Here is a 26,566-nt window from a genome sequence, read left to right as displayed (position 1 = left end):
GTTACGTTGGCGGTAGTGAGTGAAGGGTTAATCTCAGAAGGGTTAAATATCAACGTGAGTGCAGTGTACCTCGCCAGCTTAAAATAAAACTACATCAATGATATTATTTCACTACTTAATAGCTGTGTTTAGATTACAAGATCAAGATCATCGAGATCTGTTCTCACAATAGCTGGTTCCATGCAACAGGAACAGGTGCAGACTTTTATTCCCCCAAGAACTGTGAATTATTTGGTTCCTAATATGAGTTGAAAATTTTCACATCCAAAAAATTTTGCAAAGACCGGAACAAGTCTGAAGGTACCAAATCTGAAAACCACATTCCATTCAAGCTACAAAAGCTTTTGGCGAGTCATCAAACTTGTATGGGGTCTCGCATTATTCTGGTGGAATAAATATTAAACTTATTTCATTGAACAGTTCTGAACTCTTATGTGTAAGCCAACACTAAGGTTGTCTAGCTGATCACTATAAAATTCAGAATTAATCGTGGTACTGTTGGGCAAAAGCACAAAATAAAGAATCCCATTGAAATCCCACCAAATAGACAACATAACCTTTTTTTGATGATTATCGCCCTTTAAAGAGGTTTCAGCTGGTTAATCCATGATCTCTTGCGCTTTACATTTCGAGCGAGTAAGAACATGAGGAACCCATATATCAAGCTTCAAAATAGATTCTAGTCGTTTCTTACTGAAATTAGGGAGGAATACTTCTCCAGCCTGCGGAATGGCAATGAAAGCATAAAACCAGGAGATAGCGTACAAGCCCCAGCACGAACAGGAGCTGGCGTTACGCCGCGATCTCTAAATTTGGCATCCCCGCAAACATAAAATGGCTGTGTAAACTGACGATGAGCAAAACCAAAAGCTATGTTAAGATCGGGAAGGACATCTCCGAGCCGTTCGATACCAAACGAGGTTTCAGACAAGGTGACTCCCTATCGTGCGACTTCTTCAATCTACTATTGGGATAAGTAATTCGAGCTGCGGAGCTGAACAGAGAAGGTACAATCTTCTGCAAGAGTGTACAACAGCAGGCGTATGCGGATGATATCATTACCAGTGTTCTGCTTTCTCCACTTTAGACAAAGAAGCGAAGGAAATGACTCTTGCACTCGCGACTAGGCTCCCATGTTACTGTTGACAGTCATAACTTCGAGGTCGTAGATAACTACGTCTATCTCGGAAACATTATTAACACCAACAACAATGCAGAATCACTCTTGCAAACAGGTGCTTCTTTGGACTGTATAGGCAGTTAAGAAGTAAAGTCCTCTCTCGAAGAACAAACTCTACAAGTCACTCATTATTCTCGTTCTTCTTTATAGTACAGAGGCATGGACGATGACAACATCTGATGAGTCGACCTTACGAGTTTTCGAGAGAAAGGTTTTGAGGAAGATTTATGGTCCTTTACGCACGCCGAATACCGCAGTCGATGGAACGATGTATTCGATGAGTTTCGACGACATTGACATAGTTCAGCGAGTTAAGAGACAGTGGCTTCGCTGGCTAGGTCATGTCGTACGTATGGATGAAAACGCTTCAGATCTGAAACTATTCGACGCAGTACCCGTCGGGGGAAGCAGAGGAAGTGGAAGACATGTAATCAGTTAGAAAGACAAAATGGAGAAGGGCCTGGCGATGTCTACGCCAATAAAGAAGGAGTGTTGGCTGCGAAAAAAATCAATAAGATCAGTTGTTGTTATGAAACGAAGCTACTTGGAGAACGAGCTGTTTCTTACTTCATATGGAGCAGATGAAGTAAGAAAAATACTAAACAAAATATTTACTTCATTTTTAGACTCACAAACTATATTTATTTTCTTTAAAAGTCATAATAAAATCGTGGAAAAAAAAATCCAAAACAAAGGAAAGGAAACATACTAACACAATTCACCACAGTTTTAGAAAAAATAGCCGAAGCAAAAAAAATAATAATAAATGGATTACAAAAAAATTCCAGCATATAAATTGTGACTTTATGGCCACTAAAGGAACGAGAGCAGAACCGGCACACGAGCAGACAATGCAAATGTACTGTAATTTACTCGAGTATTAGTATGCAAGTGAGCTAGCGCGTAAAGCGGTAATGATTATGCCATGAACATGGAAAGTAGCTACAAATGAAAACGAAAAAGCAAACTTACCGAAAACAATGTAATGTCATCAGCATAAAGAAATGAAAATATCAGCGCACGTTTTCGCTCCAACGCCGAGAAAATTCATCAGCAGCATTGTATCTTGCCACTCTAGTTCGGGTTTTTTTTTTAACGAAGTACCAGTGATAATGGTAGTAAATGCAGATAGATAATCACGGAAAATAAAATGAGACGGCTTTTTGAAAATGTGTGGGCTAGTACTCAGAGAGATGAACTTGATAAGGAAAGTTGTAAGAGAGCTTCAAAAAAAAGCATTCGAAAAGAGAAAGTCAGAAATAAAGACTTTCATACTGATAAAGTAAATCACAGGTGAAGTCCGAAATGTTCAACTTAATATACGGACGACTATCATGTAGGGTTCTAATGGGCTTTCAATAGTTGGGTTTTGACAATGCGATATCAGTCTTTGAAGGAGTGTTACCGCAAAGTTTCATATCCAAAATTAAGCTATGTATAAGTCGCGCTTTCATAAAAGTTTATTTTTAACACGTTGAGACTTTCCATCTTTGTGACTCCAAACTAACCACCTTGCTGAGATATATCTAAAACTTTTTGCATAAAAAATACAGCAACGATTAACGTCTTTCAACAGAGCACGACCTGTCTTGCTCACTTTAAAGCTTAAAATCTCCAGTCACAGACGTGGTTTTGGTTCGAAAGATGAAGACAGGAGCCTCTAGAAGTCAAAATTTAAAAGGCTTTTCTTGACAAACGTCTTCACTGGCTCAGTCAGTCTACTAAGAGTCATTTTCTCAATATGTGGTTAGCAACCATCTGTCACTTAAGTTCTAATTAACTCAACCAAGACTGTTTCTTTCGGCAATGTAACCAGAGCTTAACTGAATTAACCAGATATTGAGAAAAGGGACGAAGAAATGTGTTTTTATGAATCTAAACTATCACATTCACAAGTATTTGACAATCACTAAGAGTTATGGAAAGGTTCATGAAGTCATCGAAAACTTGTCTCATGCGAGTCGTTCAATCACCTTTGTTAATGATGATAACATCGAAAATGTTAAAGAAACAGGGCTTGAAAATCATCTTGTTGATGTTAGAGGGAAAGAAAACTCACTTTGGGAATGTTTATAAGACAACTCCTGCAGCAAGGAATAGTGGTCTTGCATACTAAATACCAAATGGAAAAGGGCCGAAACACTCGTAAGGTCCGAAGTAACTAGCGAAATGTGAATGTTTTAAATAAAATTAGTTTATTGACTGATAATTATAAAAGGCTTTTTTTTGGTTTCATATAAAAAAAGGTTTTATGGGAACGAATTCTGTGTGGAAAGTGGCAAATATATGGCTTGGTTCGAAACACCAAAAGTCTGTAGGACGGACGATTATTTTCAACAAATGTCTTTTGTGAGAGAATAGTGTTAGATACAATAAAAAAAAAGTTGTGGAATTCTCTAACGGAGGCCTTTGTCTAACTAAACACTAAGCCAAAACCTTTACCAGAAGATAAATTGTATATCCAAGATTGAAGCTATGTTCTTATATCAGCTATCCTTAAAAAAATTAAGAGCCGAAGATCACTTCGACAATATCAAGCATTAATGAAAGTTGTGCTGAAGAATATACTAATATTGGACTATGAAAAGGATCGTCATCAGAAGAAACATCATATAATTCTACTAATGAGACAGAGAAAATCAAAACCCGATGTAACGAGCAACAACTGCAAAAGTCACGACCAAAACTGTAGATCGGAAACACAAAGTTCCTACTAACACTCCATAGAGGGGATTGTAGAAACATGATTGGAATACTCACTGATGGTGGCGGCAGAGTCTTTCATAAGTTGGCTGACATATCGAGAAGACTGCAGGAATTCGAAAAGAAAACCAGGGAAATCAGGGATCATCTCTTGCGCACTTTTCTCGCATTGGCAAGACTACGCTGTAAGCATCGGGGTCCCCACGGTAATAGCATTGACAGACGGCAGCGTTAAACCAGATTAATTGCATTTTTCGGGATTAATTCAGGAGTTACCACAGCTAACTCCGTTGCTGAATCCAAAAATAACTCTCAAAATTTTAGGGAGTTTGTGAGATTTTCGTTGTCAACATTGTTAAAAATGGCCAATTTTCATCTATTGTGAATGAAATACAAGCAACCCTGACAGCTGTTTATCAAATTCTCAATATAATATCAATAAAACTTCAATGTTATGATGCAGTTTTAAAAATAATGTGTTGATATGCTTTTGTAATAAAAAATGGTTTGGTAAAAATTGGTCGGCTAACAACCGTAATGTTTATCTTCTATCAATTTTCATTGAAAATATTATAAAAAGGACAATGAGCTGTTTATGAGAGTTTCAAACTCGCATAGTTGCCGTCTGTCACCTACAAATTTGGATCTGATTAAGTGCGCAGTTAATCCGGATTAACGCTGCCGTCTGTCAAGGCTATAAGATACTCTGAAGGAGGTATCGATAACGAGGCCGCAGGTTCTCCTAAAATCAGCGCAGTCAAACGCAGGCGTCCTAAAAAATTACTACTCCTCATGGACCTAGTAACTGAACACCATCTGTTATCGCAAAGGACCAAACTTGGTCTAACCTAATCTACTGAAGAGATTTTTTTTTTTATAGCACAAGTTTTTCTTTTCGGTTTGTCGCTCTGAAGAGGAAGAATTAGTACCTTGTTAGAAATACTCTTTAATATCTACAATACTCGTATATATTTTTGAAATGTATAGTTTTTTTGGATGATATACTTAGCTCCGTTATCTTCTGGCTAAAAAAAAATATCTTTTACTATTTCTTAAAAACATTTACCACTAAACTGCTTTAAAAAAAAACAATTTCCTTGATTTCCATCTGTTTTTTACTACTTCAATAGGTTAGCTGCTCTGAGGCATTTATAAACACACCATAGCATTTTCAACGCAAAATGTCCTGAGTTTGATTTAGTTGAGAGTTTTATTTCATTTTTGTAAAAATTCTCTGCAACTAATGGAAATGGAAATTAAAACCAAGATTGGACTTCTGGTGGGTCAAATGAAAATCCAATAGAATGCTGGAGTGTACTTTTCGTCTCCGATTCGCCGTTTGCTTTGCTCTGCGCTGTCAATCTGCGTTTTTGCTTTGCTCGCAATCTCTGTGACGCTATTTTTAATTTGCATGAATTTACTTGTTGTTATTGTTGTTTATCTACACTCATCGTATTGTAGCCGTTTGGAGATGGAGAAGTCTGAAATAATTAGTTCGCTTACTTTCTTTTCAGAGCCTGAATTAAATTAAAACTATTTAGCTCATTATTTCGGCGCTCAAAGTACCGTAAAAGAATGGTGGAAATTTATTTTAGACTCAGGAGGCAGTACTTATGTTATCTGCTTTTGTGTCTTTCTAAATATAATTAAAGGTGTTTGGAAGGTATTTAATATTTTTACTAAACACCTATTTAATATTTGTTTGTCGTTTAACTTTAATAAAAATTAAAATCAATTTTGAGCACTTATACGTTATAATGTTCTGAAATAAAGTTCTACGATTGAGTCGACCGGAAACGACTTTAAGACCAATAAATGTTATAAACCATTCACCAACTAATTTGCATAGTTCAAACCGCAGTTGTCTCTTTAAAGCGATAAAGTCGTAAACACGCTCTCACTCTGCCTTTCTTAAACTTTGCCGCCATGAATTCGCCCGCATTTGGCTTTACTCTTCTTCACTTTTACTAGGTAATTTTATTTTTATTACTCTTTGGAGCAGTTTATTTTCACAAAAGTCTTTATAGCCAATCATTAATATCAAGTACATTTAAATAAATAGATATCTAGTGAATGTTATATTGACAGTTGTGTTCATAATAATAGTATATCTTCATTCATGCATACTGCAATCAGTCTGAGGGTATTAATGGAAACTACTGACTGTCTTTTTTTCACTGTTTTTTTTCATAAGTTAGAAAAGGGGCTTAATTAATAGAAAATTCGTCATGTCTCATACTATTTAGTAGCACATAAATTTTCATGACGTAAATTAAGTAAGGTTGCCTGCCCTAAACATAACACAACAAAGATTAGCAATCAATAACAAAATTTAACCTATCATAGGCAAAGAAGAACTTAGCGTAACTTGGTATAACGCAACACAGCATAACTTAACTCAACTAAACTTAACTTAACTTAACTTAACTTAACTTAACTTAACTTAACTTAACTTAACTTAACTTAACTTAACTTAGCTTAACTTAACTTTAACTTAACTTAACTTAACTTAACTTAACTTAACTTAACTTAACTTAACTTAACTTAACTTAACTTAACGTAACGTAACTTAACTTAACTTAACCTAACTAAACTTAACATAACTTAACTAACTTAACTTAACTTAACTAACTTAACTTAACGTAACTAAACTTAACTTAACTAACTTAACTTAACTTAACGTAACTTAATTTAACTTAACTTAACTTACCTTAATTTAATTTAACTTAACTTAACTCAACTTAACTTAACCTAACTAAACTTAACTGATCTTAACTTAACTGAATTTAACTTAACCTAACATAACTTAACTGATCTTAACTTAGCCTAACTTAACTTAACCTAACTTACCTGAACTTAACTTAACTAAACTAAACTAAACTTAACTTAAAAACGAAATAATGGGTTGTCAAAAAAGTCTTGCGGTATTTTTATTGAATTTTTTTTTTATTGAAATTGAAATGAATTTTTGATGACTCATGCCCAGCTCTTGACCGATGCTACGGCTGCTACTATGCCGGTCCCTTTCGACCAATTCAGCGATTTTATCGCAATTTTCGACGACAGGCCTTCCGGAGCGTGGCGCATCTTCGACCACCTCTACACCAGAACAAAAACGTTGAAACCATCGTTGTGCGGTGGAAATGGAAACTGTATCGGGTCCATAAACTGCACAAATTTTATTGGCGGCTTGAGATGCATTTTTGCCTTTATCGTAGTAGTACTGTAAAATATGCCGTATTTTCTCTTTATTTTGCTCCATGTTTGCGACGCTATAACTCACGAACGACTTAAAAGAAACGACAATCAATCAAACACGTGTTAGCGCGGGAAATGAGCTTTCCAAGGTATAGCATGACCCGATGCGACGAATAAAATTAGAACTACGCGCTTTCAGCGCCAACTAACGAAAATACCGCAAGACTTTTTTGACAACCATCATAAAGCAAAAATTGCTTCGAAGATTAAAACTTTGATTTGGACTATAACTCCCTACGAATTTCGTGAAATTATCTCGTCAAGTAGCGACGGTTCGGACATGAGCAGCTGAGGCACTGGTTTGTGTATATACAGACAGACAGAGAGACGGACATTATATAAAATTAAAAGGGTCTTCGACGTTTACTTCTCGGAAAAAGGTAACATAAAAACACATAGATAGAACCATAACAGAAAATGCCTCGAACACAGAAATAATCTCTTCATTTTTCCTTGTACAAAACCGACATAACTTCGGCTTAATTCCTGAAAGTTAAATCCAACACACTTTCAATTAAAGGTAAAAATTATTTCGTATGGCTGTGTTTGCTTTATGATCGCTTGTCCGCTCTACCTGGCCGGCCATGCATCGGCTTGGCTAACGAATGCATTGTTAAATGTGGTGGCAAACGGCTTTTTTGTTGGCTTTCGGGCAAACAAATATACATATATATTTGGGTACGCTCAAGTATACACATACAATGTATGCATATGTGTGTACGTATGTGTTCGGATGTGGCACACTTCTTGTTTTTAACCGTATGCATATATGCATATACGAGTATGTTTTATATTTGGTTTCGGTTGTTAGCCAATGGCTTTGCTGGTCTGGCTTTCCTGTGGCTCTCGAGCTGTGTGTTTCTGCATTTAATTAGTTTAATTCAAAGCCGACTGAAATTTTGTAGTGATATATGGAAACATACGTACAGACATACAAATAACCCATATACAATTGCAAAAGTGTGTTTTTCGTATGCGAGTAACTCTGTCGAACCAGTGATTATCAATTAGAAACCAATATGGAAATAAGTCTTGTACTTTTTCCAGTTTATTAAATGAAATACTTCTTCAACTAATAAATACTTTTTTATTGAAAATGCCTTGTTACAAAGCACGAGCGAAAAAATATATCGAGCCTTTAAAATCTGATAGGGTATATGAAGGTTAAGCAAAACTATTTTGTGCTAATTGGAGATTGTCGCGAATACAAGGTTCATTTGATGGCTTTTCTAAGCCTCTAAGCCTGGAGAAAGTTGTTATTACTTCTTCTAATCTAATTGTAGACCCAAAGTGTGGATGAAATATAGGTTGAAGAAGCTTTAAATAGTTTCATTTTGAAAGAGATAACTTTGAAGATAATTCATCACATTCACTACTTCCATATTAAATGGTTACGTATACGCCACGTATACGCAATATCATTTTTATTAGTGTGGACTTAAAAAATATTGAAAAACTAAACAATGGAGTTAACTTCCAACATATGTATGTAATTACTTTTGGTTGATTCTTTGTGCCCCTTCTTCTATGGATTTCTATATGGTCGAACTTTTAAAGAACGATAGAAGAAGCGACATAAAGAATCAGCCTAAGGTAATTATGTTGAAGGTTAGTACCATAGCTCCCAATTTATTTTTCAGCTAAAATATAATATAATTGTTCCGATTATGATCTAGAAAATACTTTGAAACACAGTAGTGTCTTATAGAAGCCTGAAGCATCCATTACGATTATAATAGTCAAAAACAAAAATACTCTTTTTTTAATATCAAGTTTTATGCGCTAAATTATTATTTAAAAATCAGATTTTGAATCTTTTCTGCAAATTATTCAGCAGCAGTATGCGATTGTGCATTATTATGGTGCAAAATCTAAGAGTTATCGGCCCATAATTCCGGTTTCCTTTTACGAATAGCTTCGCGCATAACACTAAAATAGTATTACTTGTTGACAACTTTATTTACTTAGATAAACATACTTTATATCATATTTAATGTTTTTCAAATATATTTAATAGAACTAGCAATGGATGTGCTTTCAGATATTCGTGTGTTTTTTTTTTCAATTCTCGGAAAAACTCCATATATAGATATAATTTTGTTATTGCTCAATTTATACCAGAAGATATCATATACATACATATTAACACTCATTGCTAGGTGAATGCTTTCATCAAGTGTACACTCCTACCATAATTCACTACAAACTACTTACTAGTTGAGCCTGATGTGAATAAACAGTCTAATGTGAAAACTCATATTTGTATGAGTATGTCGCCGAGTATGTAGGAATACAGTACACGAAACTAGTTCTTAAAGATGCAATTATTACTAAATAACGAAGTTTGATTTATTTATTCAAATTTATCTTTTAGGTACTGTAGATATGTCTCAGCGTAAACTATAAACCCAAGCAGTCGTAGTTAAAGGAGGTTCTTCGTCAATACTAATGGTTTTTAACCACAAACTAAGAGCAGGGTATTTTATACTCTCGCAACAATGTTGCTAAGGAGAGTATTATAGTTTTGTTCACATAACGGTTGTTTGTACGTCCTCAAACTAAAAGAGTCAGACATAGGGTTATATATACCAAAGTGATCAGCGTGACGAGTAGCGTTGAAATCCGGATGTCTGTCTGTCCGTCCGTCCGTCCGTGCAAGCTGTAACTTGAGTAAAAATTGAGATATCATGATGAAACTTGGTACACGTATTCCTCCATAAGAAGGTTAAGTTCGAAGATGGGCAAAATCGGCCAACTGCCACGCCCACAAAATGGCGGAAACCGAAAACCTATAAAGAGTCATAACTAAGCCATAAATAAATATATTAAAGTGAAATTTGGCACAAAGGATCACATTAGGGAGGGGCATATTTGGACGTAATTTTTTGGAAAAGTGGGCGTGGCCCCACCCCCTAATAAGTTTTTTGTACATATCTCGGAAATTAACATAGCTATGTCAACCAAACTCAATAGAGTCGTTTTCTTCAGGCATTTCCATATACAGTTCAAAAATGGAAGAAATCGGATAAGAACCACGCCCACCGCCCATACAAAGGTTATGTTGAAAATCACTAAAAGTGCGTTAACCGACTAAAAAAAACGTCAGAAACACTAAATTTTACGGAAGAAATGGCAGAAGGAAGCTGCAGCCAGGCTTTTTTTAAAAATTTAAAATGGGCGTGGCCTCGCCCACTTATGGACCAAAAACCATATCTCAGGAGCTACTAGACCGATTTCAATGAAATTCGGTATATAATATTTTCTTAACACCCTGATGACATGTACGAAATATGGGTGAATCGGTTCACAACCACGCCTTCTTCCAATATAACGCTATTTTGAATTCCATCTGATGCCTCTTCTGTATAATACAAGTATATACATTAGGAATCAATGATGATGGCGGAATAAAACTTTACAAAAATACGGTATTTGAAAAATCGATTATCACTTTATCATGCGAGAGTATAAAATGTTCGATGACACCCGAACTTAGCCCTTCCTTACTTGTTCTTCCATGTATGAGTAATAAAACCTTTTAATATAGTTGCCTTACAGCTTTCATGAAGACCAGACGTAGTAAAGGTTCTGAACATTTCTAATGAATTGACTCCACACATTTTGGCCGAAACCGAAATAACCAAAATTCGATGAATGCTGTAAATGAGTGTCACAAGTATATGGAAATTGAATTGAAGATTGGCATGCTTGTAATGTCAATTTTGGTACGTCATATTTATAGTAACTCTCCAGTACTAAGTAAGACCGACAAAGGTACACAATTGGGCAAGCAGCTTGTACTATGCTTTCGAACCATAACCATTGAGTCACCAAAATATTTTGACATAAGTTTATAAGGGTCTGATTTATCGAGAAATCAAATATTTCATAAAGGAGGCCCAATTCACTTATATTAATGCAAATACGAGTAGCAACGAAAACGTGATGGAAATTATATTCGAAAATCGTCCAGTCCATTTTGGTGAGATAAGAGAGTCTTTAAATATATTTAATAAATCGGTTTAAGATATTTTTACTGATCAAACTGGTTTTATGCAAACAGCAAGCCGGGTAGAGTTCCTTTAGTAAAATATCCAAGTCAAACTATATTACTAAGTTATGAATTATGGCATCATAACTGCTCAATGTCTAACAACCGAAAACACGAATAACGAAGGTAGAAATTAAAGTTCATGAACAACTTCTTCACAAATACTAGGACAAGAAGCACAAATTATGTGCGAACACCTAAGAAGTGTGTCCAAATGAATTATGAATCAGGATAAACTGACCCAACATTCCAGCATTGACATACTTGTATCCCAAATGCTAATGAAGACCTTTCAGGTTACGAAGTTACAGCGTTTGACTACGGATGGGCGCCTTTATCTACTTTCTATTACTAAATCGATAATAAAACTAGTAACTTCGGATTGTACGCTGCAATCTAAAATAAGTGGTTAAGAGGTTACATGGATTTACAGTTTTCAAAAAATCTAACTTTTTTCCTTATCTCATTAAAGTTTACAACACCTTTAGATTATTGTCCTAAATTTTCAAGTTGACCCGAGTATTAGTTTCGGAGAAACAGCCATGAGAACTTGTGCGCTCCAGGCTAGCTAAGCTAAGTGCTTCGTCTTCAAAAGCGTTTTTCTCGAAAATGTGTTTTAAAGTCGGTCAGCCAGATTTCTCGAGAACTATTCATCTGATCTTCATGAATTTTTAATCTGGTTTCTAAGATACAATTCTTAAAGCTATGATGTCCGCGTGGCTAAAGAGCTCTCAGAGAGACAACGTTTATGAAATTTCTAAACTAAATGGAGTTAAGAATATTGAAATATTACCAATTTGTATATTTAGAAGGAACGTATCAAGTTCAAATCAAAGCACCAAAGGCTCTATAAGTTATATATATAAATGATCAGCGTGACAGACTGAGTAAATTTTGCCATGTCCATCACACCAGTCCAGGTGTTTGTCAGCATATATGAGTACTACTTGCTCAGTTTTTCAAATTTTGCACACGTCTTTTTCTCAGCAAGAAGCTGTTCATTTGTCGGAACGACCGATATCGGATCACTATAGCATATAGCTGCCATACAAACTGAACGATGAGAATCAAGTGCTTGTATGGAGAACGTTTTCATTTGACGAAATATCTACACTAAATTTGGCATGGGTCTCCGAAGAAATTGTTCATATCGGATGGCTATAGCAAATAGGTCTCATACAAACTGAGCAACCAGAGTTCTTACGAATCATATTATAGCTTCGGTGCAACCGAAGTCAAAGTTTTGCTTATTATGTAAGTATAAAGTAGAATGGGTATCACATTATGGCACCTAAGATTTCTTTAACCCATATACAAAAAAAAAACAGTAAAACTCTCTACTGGGTATACAAACGCGTTCAAAACGTGTTGCTTTCCGTACTTTTGCAGCAAATTTATTTGTTTATGTGTGTGCGTGCGTACAATGTACATAAATATCCACTACTTTGTTTGCATTCACACATTGCACGACGCGCTCTAAATACTCACACACACCCACACAAATAGTCATTTGGTAAACAAGCTAACACATAGCATTTTAATCAGCCTACGCCTGCGCCTGAATTATTTTTGCATTTTGCGTTTCAGTTGCAAATGAATGAATCTGGAAATGCCTGAGGCGCTCGTGGCAATTTATTTATTTATTTGCCTCTTTTTGGTGTGTGTGTGTGTTCGCTGTGTTCTCAGTTGTGCTAATAAAATGGCTTTTAGTTATTTTGACTCTTTTCATTAAAGAAAAATTGCTGCTGCCGAAAAGGAAAACACGCAATTTGTGCATATAACAACTAATATTGCAGTGGATAAACAGCCAACGGGCATTTCATTGTGTTTTGTGCAGTCATTTGAATGTGTTTGTGAGTTTTGGGGGATTGTGCTTTGGAACAGCCAGATTTATGTGGTGTGGCATGCGGCAATATGGAAACGAATGGTGGATATACAAATTTAAAACTTTATTATACATAGATATTTGTATACAAACAATTGAGACTATGAACATATTTTTTTTTTTGTTAAAATTTCACACGTTTTTGTCACACAAAATATTTATTTAAAAAATTTATAATTATATGGCATCCAGTGTATTAATTCGTTGCTCTAGCGTGTCAATTTTATTTATTTATTGATGCTTACTTATAGTATGTGTAAAATAATGGGCAGAGTAAAGATTTATTTGATTTGTTCTTTATTTTTTGTTTTTTATTTTTGAACTTTTTTTTATTGTGATATATCGAGTTTTTTCTTTATTTTCATATATTTCACATCAGATTTTTTATCTTTTCAATTAATATTTTTTTGCGTTTTATATAACGACCTTTAAAATTTACGTTTTGCGTTAAACAAAAGGAACCTCCCTAAACAATCGCTTAATTTTCAATTTGAACTGCACCTATATCACTGTACTTTTCTCATACATTTCACATGGAATTTTTTATTTTTTCAATATAATATATTTATTCGAATATAAAATTTTCCGCTTTATATAAAAGGTTTGGATGATTTTTTCACACAAATATTGCTTTACAAGTTGTACACAGTTACATTTTTACATCAAAAAATACAAACTGTATTCATATGGTACACCATGTCGCATGAGCAACACAAAATGTATACAGCACTTATAGTATATGAACGCTCAGGTAATTAGATGCAGCCTTTTCATTGCGTATAACTTTTAAAATAAAGTTTTTCCGTAGAAATTGTTTCGACTTCTTTTGTAGTGCCGAAAATTGTGATATTCTAGCACTATTTCGAGGGTTTGGGTTTACATCTTCAATGCAAATATTCACATGTTATATACATTTTATTAGACTAACGAATATGGTATTTGGTGTATTTCTTGCACTAATTCCACAATTTTTCAAAACTAAGCTGTAGTATATCCGATTTTATCCATTCACTTAAATTTTCTAAGTCATCTTACATACTGAACAAAATAAGCGATATCAACTCAGCCGGATACCTGCAAATTCTTATAGTAATAATATGTGGCCTGAAAAATCGGTTCGAGATTTTAAATATTTTTGCCACAATCGCTCATTTCTACCAGAAAAAGATTCTCTACAAATTTTATTAATAAGTCTTACAGATTGACAGATATTTTCGATAAAAAGTCAGCCAGAGGTATTGGTATACAAAGAGCAAGACAGGATGTATAAATACGAGATGGATGCCCAGGTCATTTGATGTTGAACTTTAATTGCTTATAACATTTAAAATAATAGTTTTATGAAAAAGATCATTAGGACGTCTTTTGTAGAGTGAAAATTTTATACTATAATATAGGCTTCGGGCTTACTTTTTTAATGCGGTGCCGAGCACATTTATATGATTTTAGATACCGGCTGCTATGAAGCCATTCAGTACCAACTTGGGTTTCATTTAATGTCTCTGTCGTATCCATTTATTGAGTTATACTTTTGTAGTTTGCATTAATAACCCTCTTATGGGCTGTGGGCATGAATTTATCCGATTTCATCCATTTTCAGTATAAGAGAGAGAGCCCAGCTAGTTTGGTGGTTATAGCTTTCGTGGTTTATGGGATATCTATATGTATTTAAATTATTAGGCATTAGGCCATATCCACATTTTAAATATTTTCAAACCCAAATGCCCCTCCCTATTGCGATTCCGTGAACCAAGTTTGGTATCATAATGTGGAGCTTAAGTATACCACAGCTTTAAAGGTTTTTGGTTAAGGGCGTTTTGTGGACGTGGCCATTCAGTGGTCCTATACGCCTTATTTTCATAAAGCCGGAAAACACGGGTTTCAGCTTAGACGGGTGAACGGACGGTTAGTCGTCCGGATTACAACTCGTCTAGTCATCTTGGTCAGTGATATATGTATGTATACATATCTTCAAAGATGTATACCGGTCTTTGAGATAAAATTCCAAAAGACCTTGATGGAGGATTTTTTTTCGACTATAACAAATTGTAAAAAAAAAATGCCGCGAAATTTTTACTAAAATTTTCATTTATTCAATTTTCAGTTTATTATTTTTTCTTCGTCCATGTTCTAAGTTAAAGTTTTAACTAGAACACGTATTTTTTCACTTTAGATGATCCTGGAAGGAGTTATCCTGCCAACGCGGGCACATCTTTTCCCCAGATATGGCGTCACAATGGCCGAGTTTAAAAATTTTTTTTTCTAGAATTTTTTGCTTATGTTTGTAACAATTAAAATTATAATAAAACATTAAATTTTTTAAATGAGAAAAAAAATAGTTGGCACAAGAAAAAACGTTAACTTCGGTTGCACCGAAGCTAAATACCCTTCACAGGTGCATTTCTGTTAGTAACTATGTGTTCAATTTGTGTGGAAACTATATACTATAGTAATCCGATCTGAACAATTTTTTCGGAGGTTATATTATTACCTTAAGCAGTAATCCAAATTTCGTGAAGATACCACGTCAGAAAAGTTTTCCATACAAGCCCTTGATTCCGATCGTTCGGTTTGTATAGCAGCTATATGCTATAGTTAACTGATCTGAACAATTTTTTCGGCGATTATATTATTTTAGAAAATAATCTGTGCCAAATTTTGTGAATATATCATTGTCAAATGTGAAAGTTTTCCATACAAGAACTTGATTCCGATCGTTCAGTTTGTATGGCAGCTATATGTTATAGTGGTCCGATATCAGCAGTTCTGACAAATAAGCAGCATCTTGTAGAGAAACTGACGTTTGCAAAATTTCAAAACAATATCTTAAAAACTGAGGGATTAGTTCGTATATATACAGACAGGACAGACGGACAGACGGACATGGCTAAATCGACTCAGCTCAACATTTATATATATACTCTGTATATATACTCTGTAGGGTCTCCGACGCTTCCTTCTGGGTGTTACAAACTTCGCGACAAACTTAATATACCCTGTTCAGGGTATAAAAAGACAAGGAAACCCATGTAATTTTTGAAGGAAAACTTATTTGCAAATATCTTTACATACTTCTATGGGTATTTACATGTAGATTTTGTACTTTTTTTAGAACTACAATTGTAGACGCAAAAGGCTTCGCGGCGCGCTTGACGAAAAAACATCAAAGAGATATCTCACGATTCGATTATGACATTGATCAAAAAAATTAACCGAAAAATATTGTTTTCACTGGCTTAAGGTCCAACTTTGATAAGTACATATATTGTTAGTTCTGCAAAAAAAACACCAAAGAAATTTTTGTGAGAGCTCTCCTCACGTACTTTTCGTCATCTTAAAAAAAGGTTAAGAGGACTACGGTTTTCTTAGAAAAAAGTTATTTTTAGGAACAACAGTGCTGTTCGCACATAATCATCAGAATCTTTTAATTGTTTCAAAGCATATGGTATCGGTTTCATGACAATTGGAGGTTATACAAAAATTAGCCACGAATTTCGTGAGACGGGGTCATTTGACTTAACTTATGACTTCGATTAAATTTTGAAAATTTTTTGACAAAATCTGTCGGCAACAAATTTAACTATATGATAATGAAAAAGGAATATCAAAATTAAAGTGTTTTCTAAGCTACGCTATGTACCCAAAAACACATATAAATATTACTAGGTTTAAATTTTTGTGCCAATTTTACATAGGTGGCAACCTAACCACCCAAACTTAAACCAAACTCAGTCTTTGCAATTTATCTTTGGAAGATGTTTCCATAGAAGCAGCGAGCACATAACATAAAATCTTACGCTCACAAGCATAAGTAGAATGTATATGCCATTTGTGACTTTGTAAGTTTGCATGCATGCAGATTGCTTACAACTTATTCAGCAACAAGCGTAGACCATGCAGCCGAACAAGTAAGAATAAATTAGCTATAAAATTAACTTTTATTACCACGTACCAAAAACAATGTCAGAGCGAACACAAAGGAATGTAAATATTTGCCAACGAAGCACAACAGCACAACAGTACAGCAGAGCGTATGAGCAACATTGGCAGACATGCAATTTCTATGTATACTATTTGTATATTATATACTATTTGTGCTATATATTTATATAAGCTGCAAGGGGTAATTTAAGAAGTTAAAGAAAATCACAACAAATCACCATATTAAAGAAAGCACTAGTTCCAACATGCAACATGCAATATGCAACACGTACTAAACATAGCAGTACATGCAATTACCCAGCCGAGCGTTCGTAGGGCGGCGGAACACCGAACGCTATGGCCAAATGAACAAGCAACTGACAGGCAAGCGAAGACAAGGCAACTGGCGATGCCGCCAGCAACAGTGCAGAGTTGACTTGCTGCACCAACTGATTGGCCGTGCTTGTTGGTTGCAGGGCAGCGCTTTACATTGTCAGTGTGTGTGTGCAGCGCTTGTCAGCGCTGTACCAAATGTGAGGACATGACATGTAAAACATGCAGCCGAGAGTCGATGGCTGGGCCAGCTTTGCCATTGAACGAAAAGGAAAGTGGCCAGCGGCTGCCAGCTTGCTTCGTTGCAATAAGAACATTTCGTATGAGCGAGCAATTGAGATAAAACGGAATCGTTTCGTATGGCGGCTGTACTTTGCTGCAAACTGTCATTTGTGCTGATTTGTGCGCACAACAATAACAACAACGGTGAGCAATTTACTTAACGAGCTTCGAAATGTCGCTTTCAATTTCAGTTATTGCTTTGGGGAATAGGATCAGATTTCGTCGAGTTTTATGTGGTATATCGAAATAAATAAGTTAGATTTTCGAGACTTTATGTACCAATTAAATTTTAGGATATTCTGTAATAATTATGTATTTTGGGAGTTATTTGCGCTGACAACTCCGAACAGGCAATTTTCTGGATCATACATTTGCTAAAAAATCAGGATAATTTTTATATAGAGCCTCTTCGACAGGAACTTTTATAAAGAAAACTGGAATTTTCGGAGGGTTGTCTGGTGGTCTAAGGCGAAGGTTACCTCTTAAGAGTTTGTTTACTTGGATCTATCTTCATTTCAAGTATATACAACATATCTAATTTGGTCTATTGTAGCGTTTTCTGGATAGAAGATAGAAAATATTTTCAGATCTTTTTCTAAAGCAAAATCTGACTGTACTATGTGCGCATTTTGGTATACACCTTGATACATGGCAAGTAAAAATTTAGGACAAAACTTCCTTAAAAATTTCGAACATCATTGAATCTATATGTCGAAGGTCAAACCTTGATTGAGAATGCAAAGTCCGCAATATTCGCCTTACAATACAAATTCGGCATCTGGGACCGGTGGTCTCCCATCCAATGTAGAACAGAATTTTGGCGGATTAATCTTAAGGATCTCATTGTTGGCCGTAACTATAAAAGGAAGATAATGGTTTTTAAGACATTTAAATTTTTGACATTGAATAACGCTCCGCCTCATACATTTGAGAATTCTACTGTAAACTAGTCACCTATCGCATCATCTAGACTTATCAATCAGTGACTATTTACTATTTTAAAAATGAAGCAAAGCCTCATGGAAATAGGCTTCACTGAAATGAGAACGTCAAAATGGAAACAAGTGTATATTGTTAAGCCCTCGAAACTTCACCCCATTGAATCTAAATATATCGCAATTTTGGAAGACCAGTACAACATACATATGTCTACCCCGTTACAATCGACGCCGGGATGGATATGGAAGAATTGAGGAGGGAAGCGAGACGCATAGAATATGGTTGGACGAAAGCATGCCCAACGAAAGAAATTTGATGATCGTATTGTGTGAAAGATTAAAGCCCAGCGTCAACAAACTGATTGGACTTTATCAGTGTGGCTTTAGGCCTGGAAAATTAACAATTCATCATGCGCCTGCACTCCGTTGGAAATACCAAGTGGAGAAGGACCTGACTTCGCTTGGAATGTCCAATTGGGAGATATTTGAGTTATCACAATGAAAATTACAGAACATATTTCACTCATAACAATGTGTCTTTGGGAGAAAACTTGACCTAGCCGGCTGACTTTGTGAGGTACTTTAATGAAACGCTGGGAACAGCCATTTAGTATGTGGTACGATAACAGTTAACAGATAAAATCCAAAAGGTGCGTAAAGTCACTCTTAGCAAAAATAACCACTTCGACGAAGTAAATAAACCTGCAGTCGCCCACTACTTCTATTCACCTCTGTTATTGTACAATTTTGCTTCTCCAACCATTCTTCGCCCACTTGCTGCACTGCCACAATTGCATTTCGTACCCATGCAACAGTGTCACTCAAGCGCGAATGCTGCTTGCCCCAAATCCGACTAGGCATTGTTGACTCTTCATCGTCCATTTTCTCCGCACACATCACATTTGATCACAACAAGTCTTGCCTGCTTGCCTGCCTGCCTCCGCGCCTATATTGCGCATTTTACACTCGTCGTCTTTACAAAAGCGGAGCGCCTCGGACCGTTCATTTGCTGCCTGCCGCTTAATGCCACTTAACTTGGCCATAATTTTGTGGCCATTTGAGTTTGACCTCTGCTGGCTTGCTTATTTATGCTCCTACGGAATTGTTGCAAACTTGCTGTGGTTGTTGTTGCATATTTACGGTTCCTCATTTTTATTTGCGGGCTTTCACTTTCGATTGTTCATTTGCGCTCAAATAAAACAAACAAAGCACACACTTTTGTTGTATCTTTTAAAAGTTTTTTTTTTTTGTATTTTGTTTTCTTTTTGTGAACTAGAACCGCAAATAAGCAAAACAAAGGCCATTCTTCCAGCGACCGGCCACTCGCCCACAGGCCAACCAGCGGAGCGAAGCCAAACACAGACCAGTCGGTGGAGATTGGATTGGGTAAATGCTGACTATTGTTTACTGTTGGGCTGTATGTGTGATTGTTTTTGTTGTAGTTGATGTTTCTGCTGTTGGTGGTGCGGGCGCAGTTGATGTTTATGACGACATTGGTAATGATAATGAGCAGCAGCATCGAGCATCGAGTATCGAGGCGAATGAGCACAATAATGAAGCCTGTGAGTGGAGGTGGCTCACACAGTGATGCCACACGTTATACGTACACTTTTGTTGTAATTGGTTTCGTAACAAATTGTGTGTGGGTTTGCCTTTTTAATTCCATTTTTTGTTCTCTTCTTCTCATCTCTGCTGGTGAAAATATTGTATTGCCGCCACATTTTCGTTTTGGTTATGGCTTCCTCCATTCGTTGCGCTTTCTCGATTTTTTTCCTGAATTATTGGACAGTTGCTTTTTCGCTTTTGTTATCTGCCATTTTATTTATTCTTTTCGACTTGCTACATGCTGCATTGTTGCATTGTTTCGCACATTGTTTGCCGTTATTGTTGACTATTGACACTGCTGCACTTGACGTTGCTGCCACTGCTGGCGATTCTGTTGTTGCCACAACTGACCTTTTCCAGGCCACTTCATGCTTACATGCAAGCGCAGTTTCCCCCCTGCAGCAGCCTGTTCGCCTGGTAGCCATTCATTATTGACTTCTGCTTTGTCTGCTGCAGGGTCGTCGTATTTTAATTGCTCAACTGCGTAACCATCATTAGCAGTTGGCCCTTTTTCTACTTAATTTCGCCTCATTATTAGCTGTTGCCTTTTAAGTTGCCACATTTATTTTGATTTAGTAAATTTTAAAGCAAATTATAAGAAAGGAATGACTTCGTGATTTTTCAAGCTACAGTAACCTTGAAAGACTGATTTATGTAAATATCTTTTTCTCGAAAAAAATTTGAGATTTTTGATATTATATTTATAAAACCCCGCTAGAAAAAACCATAATTTGTGTAGGTGCGTGTCTTTACTAAATAGCAAATGCGCCTAATGGTAGGCAAAGTTTTATCTACAACTTTTTTAAACTTCACAATCAGACACAATCCCTACAATTTGACTATCGTTAAAACTGTTAAATGATGTGAAAACAAGACTAACCCGCTTTATATGAAAATAAAGCATTAATTTACATTTTCGTTGACTCTATTTAACTTATCCGACATTTCGAAGGCCTTGCTGGAGTTACACATATGATCAGTGAATATTCCATCGACTTTGCTGCTAGTATTTTCATATTAACTGGTGCGGAAAATTTCTAGTTTCTATATTAGCTTCTTGAAAAGTAAATTTACAACAAAAGAGATTTAATAAAATTTCGTATAATTTTTCCATATAAATGCTCGAAGGATACTTCACAATATCATCTTCTTCAATTCTTGTTCGTATTAATCGATTCCTTTTTATACATAAGGATGTATTCACGAGTTCTTACAGCGGCCTCCTTTACGACTCTCCTGAGGGTTCCAAACCAGCTTGTCGACAACCTTTTTTCACATATTTTCATCTCCATTTTCGCTATTGAGTTTTGGTTTTTTTTTAACCTTTGTGGTTGCGCTGTAGGCATCTGTTAAAAAAGCTCTGAATTTTTCTAGTAAGTTAGTCGGTTAAAACAGGTTTTTCATCTATAAAGCAGTGCAGAGACGACGTGATCTTTTGTTTGCAAGGATACTTGCGTAGAGTTTAAAATTTGGCGTAGCTGTGCATATACATATGCCTATTACAAAGTTTATTGTGGCTTTTCCTTTCCTGCACTGTTGGCAACCAAATGCTCGGTATAATAAACTTCTTCAATATAATCTTGAATTTTAATTGACTGAATCTGTTCTCTATAAAAGGATTCAAAAACAGTCTTGACCCATACAACTTCGCCATTATTTTGTCGCTCAATCATCCTTCGAACGATTTTATAAGTAGAAAATCTGTTTGTAGATAACTCTCCTATAGGTAATACTAATCTCTAACGAATAAAAGTAAATACTAAATACCATTTGGTAGGGCAAGTCAATTTTTCTTTTTTAGAACTATTTTCTATTAACAATTAAGAAGATCACCTAAAAGTGGGCTAGTGGGCCGGAAATTGTAATAAAATAAGTAAGGAAGGGTCCAAGGGACGAGTGTAACCGAACATTTTATACTCTTGACCGATAGATGCGATATAAAGTGAATCGGAAGTTCGAAAATTATTATTTTATATATGTGAGAAATGGTGAACCGATTTTACCCATATTTTGGCACAAGTTGTAATCCGAATTCGACAATTTAAAAATTTGGTATATAGGAAGTAGACGGGGTTGTAATCGGAATTATCCTTCACAGTGTTGTATAGTAATGAATCGGTAACCACACATTTGTAACTGAAATTTATTAAGTAGTTCCTGAAATATAAATTTTCACCAAAAACTGGGCGGTGTCAATCCATTGGCCTATTTTTACATCTTCTCCCTAAAAGCCCTTCCTTGCTATCCTGGCTGTGCAGTTTAATGCTTGTGGCTCATTTATTCAGTGAGATATCACATTCTTAGTCATTTTCAACTTTTCTGTTATATAGGGAGTGGGCGTGATTATTATCTGATTTTACCCATTTCCACAGTGTGTGCAGAAATGCTTAAAAAACTTAGTCTCAGTAAGCTTCAGTAATTTGGACGTTTAACAAGGGCGGGGCGCGAACACTTTAGAAATACGTTTCTCCCACAAGTGCCTCTCTCACGGGGTGGGTCCTTTGCTACATATTGAAAATCAAAATCACTAAAAACACATTTCGTCTCCGTCTATGAAGCTTTCTTACAAATTTAAATAATAATAAAAACACATCGTAAGTTATTATAATCGCTAAAGAACTCAAATTTATGTATAGTCCGGTGATTTATTTTGAACAATTTGTAAAACAGCCGATTGCCAGGAGGAAACCGATGAATGTATGTGGCGGTGAGAAAAACTTTTGTGCTTAAAATAATTTTTTATTCAATAGAAATTACTATTATGTTAGAGGAGTACAGGTAATGTTCAAAGAAATAGTTAAAATTTTGTTTTTCTTTCTGAAATACATACATAAAATGCATTCGGCGATTTTTATGATGAGTGAAGTTATTCAACAAAAAGTTGCATTACATTTTTTTGGCCGTTATCAAACGTTCAGAATATTGAATGATGAATGATTCGGCGATAATTGTTTGTCGCGAGCAAGTGTTTTTGATTGGTACAAATTATTCAAAGAGGGTCGAGAACGTGCTGACGACAAACCACATCCAGGACGGCCATCAACACATCAATAAAATAAGGGAATTGGTGCATGAGAATCGACGACTAACAGAGAGATCATTTGGGCCTAAGAAAAGTTCCAAAATCACAGATTTTTTTCGAAAAGCAACATTGCGTTAACGTCTGAATATTTTGAGGGAGACGATATAGATTTTAAAGAATAACTAAAAAATTTTAAAGCTATGAACAAAGCCTTACTATTTTTCTCAGATTAAGATGTTATTAATCTGCTGTTTTAGGGGAAAAAATGCGTGGTTCTAGTCACTTTCGGTATTTTGTCAAAGAAGATATTGAAACACACAATAACTATATTATTTTCAGTTGGTCAGCTAATTTGTGTGATATGACATATCATCTGGTAGAAGGCTATGCCACGCCAACATGGCCTTTCCCACTTAGTAAGGAATCATTTTAATTTGATTTGTAACAAAAAATTTGATTCTCGAAAGGAGAATTTGTGAAGTTATGAACAATTTAAAAATAAACTTTGAATAGTTAATTCACTTACCTTACTGTGAAAAATTCTGCCATAGCTCCTCAGCTTAAAACGTCTGCATTGAATTCATTGACACACAAATTTTAATTTTTTAATTATTTCCACTTGAAAAAATAAGTTTATCATTTATCTTACGAACACTTTGCGCACTTAATTATTTATTATTAAAAATTTGCTTTAAGTTTTTTTTAATTACTTTTTTAATATAATTTCATAAATTTTGTGCTAATTATATTTTGCTATTACAAGAATTTACTTTTATTTTATATTTTTATAATTATTATTGTGACAGCTGTTACAAATGAATTATTTTTGTTATATAATTATAGTGTAAAACCGCATTTAAGCAGTAATTAATATAAATTTGCGCCATAATTAGCTGTAAAGATTTGAGTTTCGCGACGTGTGTTGAGAAACGGCGAAATATTTGTGCGTTTGGAAGTTAACTTTGAAACTTTTAAATTTGCTTATTTGTATTTTTTATTTAATATTATAAAATATTCTTATTTTTCTTTATTATTTAATATTATGAATATAATATTATTTTTAATAATTAGCTGAATTAAATTATTTTATTTATTATAAACTCTTAATAGTGTAATTTAATTTTATTTTTTTTGGTTGTAATTTTTTATATTTATTTCGACCAATCTGGAGTTATGATATTATAGAAAATTTGTTATTTTTGCTCATAAATTTAAGAATTTTCTCAATGCGCTTTTTAAGTATAGATTGGTTCTAATTTTCAATTTATTATTATTTTTTGTTATATTTTATTTTAAATACTTTTTTATTTTGTTTCTTAACAATTTTTTTATTTCGTTTCAATTTTTTTTTAAATATTTTGTTTAAATATTTTTAAATTTTTTTTTTGAATTTCTTGTTAAAATTTTTTTTTTAATTTCTTGTTTAATATTTTTATTTGGTTTTTATTTCATTTTTAACACACTTGTAGCCCGTAAGTGTATTATTTGCACTTTTAAACTTTATTATTAACGCCACTACTACACAAACAGCACAGAATTTTCGATTATTCACTACATTAGTTTCGCATTGCCTTTATTTATTCACTAAATTTGCTTTAAAATTTAACACTCGCACTTTCACCAACACATACACACACGCATTTAGCCGCGCACTTGCATGAATATTCGTTCGAGTTAATTTTTCTCCACTTTGCCGACGTTGTTGGGCCAACACAGCAGCTGCTTATTGTTATGCGGCCACTCCATTCATGTGAGCGCCAACAACAACAACAAAACTGGTGTGCGCTTAAATTGCGTCTCGTAAAGACGCCGCAGTCGCCTTCGCCTTGCCTCGGTCGCGCCGCTGCTTGGCTGAGTTGTGCGAAGAATAATGTGCAAGGACAAGTATTTAATAGTGTATGGCTGTTGTTGTTGTTGTTTCGGTGTGCTGTTTGGCTGCTGCTGCTGCTGACGATGACACCTCCAACAGTAATAATAGCAATAATAGCAACAACAACAGTTCAGTCACTGTGTCATTTGCATAAGCGCGTCACAACCGTCGAAGCAGCCGTATTAAAGAAGGCGAAGAAGAAGAAGAAGCACGCGAAGAAGTGGTAGAAATTGTTGATGTAGGCGGGCCAAAGTTCGCTGGCTGCCTGCTGGGTTTAAGTTTTCGCGCAGATTTTTTTAAAAGCAATTTTGCCCCTCCGCTGCTCCCGCCATCACATGCCATTCATCAGCGCGTGATAACAATGCTGGGCCCACGCGCGCCTCATTTAACGACACACCCTTTATGCATACGCAGACATGTGTGCACTTTTAAGAGGTTTTGTTAAAATTTTTCTTGTTTTTTTGCGTCTCGCAAATTTTCCTCAAGAATTTTCTATTTCTGTTTTTGTGTTTTTGCAAATTTTTCGCTTTTGTTTTTCGCCAAATATGCGTGTGATTTCGTTCGCTGTCGCCTTGACAGTGTGAGTTTCGTGCTTCGTCTTTAATTCACCATCTCAGCGGCAAGGTGAATATGTTTGTGCTTGTATGTGTGTATTTGCATTTGTAATTGTCGCATAGCATGGCGTTCAAGGCCCTCAAGTGGGATTTGAATGGAATTGTTTTTCATTGTTTTGTCTTGCAATTTGCACTCATTTTCATTTTCGTGATAATTTTTTGTTTTTGACAAAAGCGTTGGCAACTCTGAAAAGAAAAAAAATAGATTTTGAGTAACATGAAATTTAATTTTTTAATAACAATTAGTATGTATTAAAAACTATTTTAGAGAGTATGAGTGAAGTAATGGGTTTTTCAATAGGAACTCTACAAAAGTAGACCGATAGGCATAGCAAACGGCGCCATATTTTTTAGGCTCTTTGGCATTTCTCTTCAGTAAGGTATGCCATTTCATTCCGGAAAGATATACGATCCAATAACGGGTCGAAATTATTAAAATGTGCAACCGAAATTCGGAGTCAGTGGCAACAGTCAACTTTGTGTTTGGAGGTTAACCAAACTTATAAAGACCCTGTCGGAAACAAGAAGCCTTAGAAACTAGTTGCCTAACTCAGTAACTAAATTTTTTGTGGAATGAACATACATATTTACATGCAGGTATTGCAGTAATTTATTATCAACTATATTTTTTCAACGGATAAATCATACACTTGAGCCAGGGAAGAGTTGAAGAGTTTCAATTATTCTACAATGCTTTAAGGACTTTTATGAGAAATAACTATAATGGAGATTAGGACCCATATAAATATTTCAAGGATATATTTGTTTCCTCTAGTGTTAATGTAAGTAAGAAATATACCAAACCTTCCCCACGTCGTCTTTTATTATCAATATTACTTTCAGCCTTGATGTAGGCAAAGCTAATCTCAAGTTATTTAGCTCAAAATGGTTGCCACGTAATGCA

The 26,566-nt window shown here is 35.2% G+C and overlaps 1 protein-coding gene across 1 annotated transcript in view; it reads right to left on the bottom strand.

The window, feature by feature from the left end:
- LOC126758843 (acetylcholine receptor subunit alpha-like) overlaps positions 1 to 23,789 on the bottom strand; it is a 350,795-nt gene extending 327,006 nt beyond the window's left edge. The window contains exon 1 of the mRNA XM_050473246.1: positions 23,710 to 23,789. The gene's annotated coding sequence lies outside the window, so the exon portion shown is untranslated. The remainder of the gene's footprint in view (positions 1 to 23,709) is intronic.
- Positions 23,790 to 26,566: the final 2,777 nt, after the last annotated feature.

Source organism: Bactrocera neohumeralis, chromosome 5, assembly GCF_024586455.1.
Source record: "Bactrocera neohumeralis isolate Rockhampton chromosome 5, APGP_CSIRO_Bneo_wtdbg2-racon-allhic-juicebox.fasta_v2, whole genome shotgun sequence".
Lineage (NCBI taxonomy): Eukaryota > Metazoa > Arthropoda > Insecta > Diptera > Tephritidae > Bactrocera > Bactrocera neohumeralis.
The sequence above is the reverse complement of the archived record's forward strand: the minus strand, read 5'-3'. Positions and strand labels throughout refer to the sequence as shown.